Raw genomic sequence first — 6,523 nt, forward strand, 5'->3', positions numbered from 1 at the left:
GATATTATGACCCGCCCTGCGGTAAACCGCCAAGGTGTCTTGTGATCTACTTGTGTGCAGGATAAGACTACATTTGGGTGGTTACCCGCCCTGGCTTTTGACGTTAATTCGTCAGGGCATATGTTGTTTAAACTCTATGCAGGATTTGCAGAACTATGACTTATATAAATGTTTAAGTCCAAGCCCGTCATCGAAAGATTGACATTGGTGTCTCAAAGGGGTTATCAATTCTTGATTTTCTCAAAAGGCTATAAATAGCCGGGTTATAAAATTTCCGGCTTACAATGGAGGCGTAATAAATCGCCATCGGCCAAGAGCCGCCGGGTATCTAAACTCCGGATTTACTTGTCAACAGATAAGGTATTTGAAATCTTTAAATAGCAAAACTTGGCTGGATTTTCATTATGATTTGAATGATTGAGGTTTTCAAACCGGGTTAGTCAAATCTTTAATAGCCAACATGGCTGGATTGTTATTATGGTTATCAGAAACTAATATTATGATTGAGGTTTTCAAAGTCGCTTCAGCGCAATGGCTATTATTTTATCAATGGATATGATTTATTCTACAATAATAGGAATAGTCCCGAGTCGCTGCAGGCTTATAACCCGGCACTTGGGGGCTACATTATTCAAATTGAGATTACATCAAATATGCAAGTCCCATGTCACTGCCAGCATGCACCATGGCACTTGGGGGCTAATGCAAAGTCATTTTTACTAATCTTATTGAAGACCCGACTCATCATATCATAATGAGCCGACCCTTGGGGACTACTAATTGCTCTTGTCAAAAATTCAAGACAATTCTAGGATGACCCGACTACACTACTATGACTATAGCCGACTCATGGGGGCTACACAACTGAATTTTATTTAAAGCCATGGTGATAAGTCCCGACTTATTCATGCTGATTAAACCGGCCCTTGGGGGCTACAGGTAATATGGATATAAGGGAGAAATATCTTCAAATTCTCAGTTTTGAGTAAATCAGATTGACCTGGTGTCTGCAAAAATCACAAACCGGCGTCGGTGACAATTATGACTTGGCATCATCTATTTTCCGGCAATTTTGGTACTCATAAACCGGCAAGTTTTATATCTTTAAGCCGGATGAATATAAGTTGAATATTTGGATACCAATATTTTTGTCAAGTCAGAGCATTGAAAGCCGACTCAAGTGGATTGTCTCTTACAATATTTCTCAACAAAGAGACCAATGTCAGCAAATTGACTCTGAAGCTGGCCTATTGACCTGGATTTTTCAAAGGAAGTATCTGGATTTTTTGCATTGGCAAAATTTGAACATATCTGCTAAAGAGATTTGCTATGAGATTATGGATACATATCAAGAAGGAAGATGACAAGGACTTAAGGATGATCAAGTGCCGGCTTACCAAGAATATTTAACCCGGAACACAACCTATCAAATTTGTTCTTGTGTTTATATTGCAGATTAGTTTAACATGGATAAATTCAAATTAAACTGGGGGTTAATGTCGGGGATATACCCCGCGGAATGACCCGGCCGTAAGTATGACCCGGCCGGACTTGGCGCTTCATCGTGACCCGCCAGAGGACTGGCGACTGACGGGTCAGGCGGCTCACTGTCAGACGACTCACGGGTCTGGCGGCTCACTGTCAGACGACTCACGAGCCTGACGACTCACGGATGACCTCGACGGCGGGTCAGATAGAAGACTAGGCCCAAGGCCCAGAAGGCCGGCTCACGTTTATGATGGGGCGGCTTAAGAAGAAAGGGATGACGAATATTTCCTTTACGAGGAAGCAAGACCCGGACTTGTAATTAACTTGTAAGAGAAGATAGACTAGTCCTAGTCCTACTAGGACTCCACATGTAACCCGCCCCTCTAACTTATATAAGGAGGGGCAGGGCTCCCCAAGAGGGACGAGCAACAAGAAATAATCTCTAGGGCTAAACACCGAGAGCCGGAGCCAGCGACTCTCCCGTGATCATAATGAGACCTAGCCTCAAACAGCACGTAGGGTTGTTACCGGATGATGTTTCCCGGGGCCCGAAGCTGTCTAAACCCTTGTCTTGTGCGTTGATCCGCCCTGCATCTCTCATCCCAATCAACCCCTCTCAAGCTACTACAAAGATGCGTTGGCCTCACGACTAAGTCCTTACACCTAGGACATCTAACGTGTTAATTCCATGACACCTCTAGTCATCTAAGTGATACATGATCCGAGTCAACTAGGCCGTGTCCGATCATCACGTGAGACAGACTAGTCATCATCGGTGAGCATCTTCATGTTGATCGTATCTACTATACGACTCATGTTCGACCTTTCGGTCTCTTGTGTTCCGAGGCCATGTCTGTACATGCTAGGCTCGTCAAGTCAACCTAAGTGTTTCGCATGTGTAAATCTGGCTTACACCCATTGTATGCGAACGTTAGAATCTATCATACCCGATCGTCACGTGGTGCTTCGAAACAACGAACCTTCGCAACGGTGCACAGTGAGGGGGAACACATTTCTTGAAATTTTAGTGAGGGATCATCTTATTTATGCTACCGTCGTTCTAAGCAAATAAGATGTAAACATGATAGACATCACATGCAAATCATAAAGTGACATAATATGGCCAATATCATCTTGCGCCTTTTTGATCTCCATCTTCGAGGCGCGGCATGATCACCTTCGTCACTGGCATGACACTATGATCTCCATCATCGTGTCTTCATGAAGTCGTCTCGCCAACTATTACTTCTACTACTATGGCTAACAGTTAGCAATAAAGTAAAGTAATTACATGGCGTTTTCATTGACACGCAGGTCATACAATAAATTAAGACAACTCCTATGGCTCCTGCCGGTTGTCATACTCATCGACATGCAAGTCGTGATTCCTATTACAAGAACATGATCAATCTCATACATCACATATATATCATTCATCACATTCTTTTGGCCATATCACATCACATAGCATACCCTGCAAAAACAAGTTAGACGTCCTCTAATTGTTGTTGCATGTTTTACGTGGCTGCTAAGGGTTTCTAGCAAGAACGTTTCTTACCTATGAAAAAGCCACAACGATGATATGCCAATTTCTATTTACCCTTCATAAGGACCCTTTTCATCGAATCCGATCCGACTAAAGTGGGAGAGACTGTCACCCGCTAGCCACCTTATGCAACAAGTGCATGTCAGTCGGTGGAACCTATCTCACGTAAGAGTACGTGTAAGGTCGGTCCGGGCCGCTTCATCCACAATGCCGCCGAATCAAGATAAGACTAGTAACGGTAAGCAAATTGAACAAATCATCGCCCACAACTACTTTGTGTTCTACTCGTGCATAGAATCTACGCATAAACCTGGCTCATGATGCCACTGTTGGGGAACGTAGTAATAATTCAAAATTTTCCTACGTGTCACCAAGGTCAATCTAGGAGATGCTAGCAACGAGAGAGAGGGAGTGCATCTTCATACCCTTGAAGATCGCTAAGCAGAAGTGTTACAAGAACGCGGTTGATGGAGTCGTACTCGCGACGATTCAAATCGCGGAAGATCCGATCTAGCGCCGAACGGATGGCGTCTCCGCGTTCAACACACGTACAGCCCGGGGATGTCTCCTCCTTCTTGATCCAGCAAGGGGAGAGGAGAAGTTGGGGAGAACTCCAGCAGCACGACGACATGGTGGCAATGGAGCTCGTGGTTCTCCGGCAGGGCTTCGCCATGCACTACGGAGGAGGAGGAGATGTATGAGGAGGGAGGGGCTGCGCCAAGGAAGGGGTGCTGCTGCCCTCCCACCCCTCACTATATATAGGGGAAAGGGGAGAGGGGGCCGGCCCCTCTAGATGGATCTAGAGGAGGAGGGCGGCGGCCAGGGGAAACCCTAGATGGGTTTGGGCGCCCCACCCCCTAGGGAACTTGCCCCCCAAGCCAGGAGGGGCGGCTGCCCTAGGGGTGGCGCCCCCACCTCTCCTGGTTACGTGAGAGGGGTTGGGAGGGGCGCACAGCCCCTTAGTGGGCTGGTTTGCCCCTTCCCCTTGGCCCATAAGCCCCCCCAACGCTTGTCGGGGCCTCCGAAACCCCTTTCGGACATGCTGGCCATAGCCTGGTACCCCCGGAACAATTCCGGACTCCAATACCCTTTGTCCAATATACCGATCTTCACCTCCGGACCATTCCGGAGCTCCTCGTCATGTCCGGGATCTCATCCGGGCCTCCGAACAACCTTCGGTAACCACATACTATTTCCCATAACAACTCTAGCGTCACCGAACCTTAAGTGTGTAGACCCTACGGGTTCGGGAACCATGCAGACATGACCGAGACGTTCTCCGGCCAATAACCAACAGCGGGATCTGGATACCCATGTTGGCTCCCACATGTTCCACTATGATCTCATCGGATGAACCACGATGTCGTGGATTCAATCAATCCCGTATACAATTCCCTTTGTCAATCGGTACGTTACTTGCCCGAGATTCGATCGTCGGTATCCCAATACCTCGTTCAATCTCGTTACCGACAAGTCAGTTTACTCGTTCTGCAATGCATGATCCCGTGACTAACTACTTAGTCACATTGAGCTCATTATGATGATGCATTACCGAGTGGGCCCAGAGATACCTCTCCGTCATACGGAGTGACAAATCCCAGTCTCGATTCGTGCCAACCCAACAGACACTTTCGGAGATACCTGTAGTGCACCTTTCTAGCCACCCTGTTACGTTGTGACGTTTGGCACACCCAAAGCATTCCTACGGTATCCGGGAGTTGCACAATCTCATGGTCTAAGGAAATGATACTTGACATTAGAAAAGCTTTAGCAGACGAACTACACGATCTTGTGCTATGCTTAGGATTGGGTCTTGTCCATCACATCATTCTCCTAATGATGTGATCCCGTTATCAACGACATCCAATGTCCATGGTCAGGAAACCGTAACCATCTATTGATCAACGAGCTAGTCAACTAGAGGCTTACTAGGGACATATTGTGGTCTACGTATTCACACATGTATTACGGTTTCCAGTTAATACAATTATAGCATGAACAATAGACAATTACCATGAACAAGGAAATATAATAATAACCATTTTTACTATTGCCTCTAGGGCATATTTCCAACAGGGAACTAAGGGGGAACAATGTTTCGGTTTGAGACGCGCTTGTTTGAAATTTGGGGAAAGTTACAAACTTTGCCCCCATCTAAAATTTCGGACATATTGCGGGTTGGGGGTAGGACAGTCATGTCAGGTGTCCCAAATGTGGGCAGGATAGATTTCGGCCGAGCGCATGGGTAGGCGCCCACGGCGTATGAATGCTTCTCGGAGGCGTTGAGACTGGCGTCTTGGTGAAGTTACAAACCTACCCCGGTTTAGACCTTTGGACATCGGGCCGATAGGTTACACGGGCCAGAGTGAGGACAATAATTTCCTACCACCAAAACATTAGTCTCGCGCGGTTTTGGGTGACCAGAGGCCTATTTGGCGCTTCGTTCAATATTTGGGAGCAGAAGCATTAACGTTTTCGGTTCTCTTGAATTGAAGTTTCAGGATTTCTCAAACTTCACAAATCTTTACTCTTGAAAATCCTAAAGCTACGATTATTTTGGAATGGAGGGGGTACATTTGAATATACATTGTACATGAGTATATATTAAAAAATATGCAACTTACCTCAGTTCATGCATGGTTCCAGATATAATCTCCTTGGTTGCAAAAAAAAAGTTAGATATGCGTATGAATATATATAGCATGTTCAAACTCACAACAAAGATTGATGCCCCCTTTTACATCTGATTTACAAATGCCATTATCTCGGGTTCAAATAGATGAATGCACTTCCTATGAATTCGAATATTCAAAACCCCCTTTATGTTGAATTCGACATGTATTCTATTTCGTAGCTAGCAATTTGGAATGTATCCATGCAAGTGACAAATGTATAAAGTGCTTCACACTAACAACATGGAGTGCACTAATTAATGTTTATATATGAATTGCAAAAGCATCCATTGCCTGTATTTCAAACCGCTCTCACTCTATGGATCGATAATATGAAATAAACACATGCACATGCAAGAATTCAATAGAGTATGGGTGTCTGATAGACCGATTTTCGTCCATACGCAATTTGCAAAATTCATGATCTCATCCAAAAATAATAATGCCATTTATATTTTAATTTAATGCGTAGAACCGCCTTTTACACGTAGATGCACTATGCCTCGCCCCGTTCTCACAAACGCGTTATATATCTCTCTATCTAACGCATAAGTGCACACACTTTATATGCATCGGCATTTCTCTTTCACACATGCTCACAATCTCCCTTAGGGTGTCGGGGTGTCTCACGCACATGCTCTCTCTGTTTCTCTCTCTCTCTTTCTGACTACTATGTACCACTCTTTTCACTAATCTCAGTTGGAAAACACTATTTCTCTCACATGCATATATACACATGCACGGTCTCTACTAGCCCTCTATACGCACATATATGTTTCTACGTGTCTCCCACACACACATTATCTTTAGGCCTCTC

This window comes from Triticum aestivum, chromosome 3D, assembly GCF_018294505.1.
Source record: "Triticum aestivum cultivar Chinese Spring chromosome 3D, IWGSC CS RefSeq v2.1, whole genome shotgun sequence".
NCBI classification, from domain to species: Eukaryota; Viridiplantae; Streptophyta; class Magnoliopsida; order Poales; family Poaceae; genus Triticum; species Triticum aestivum.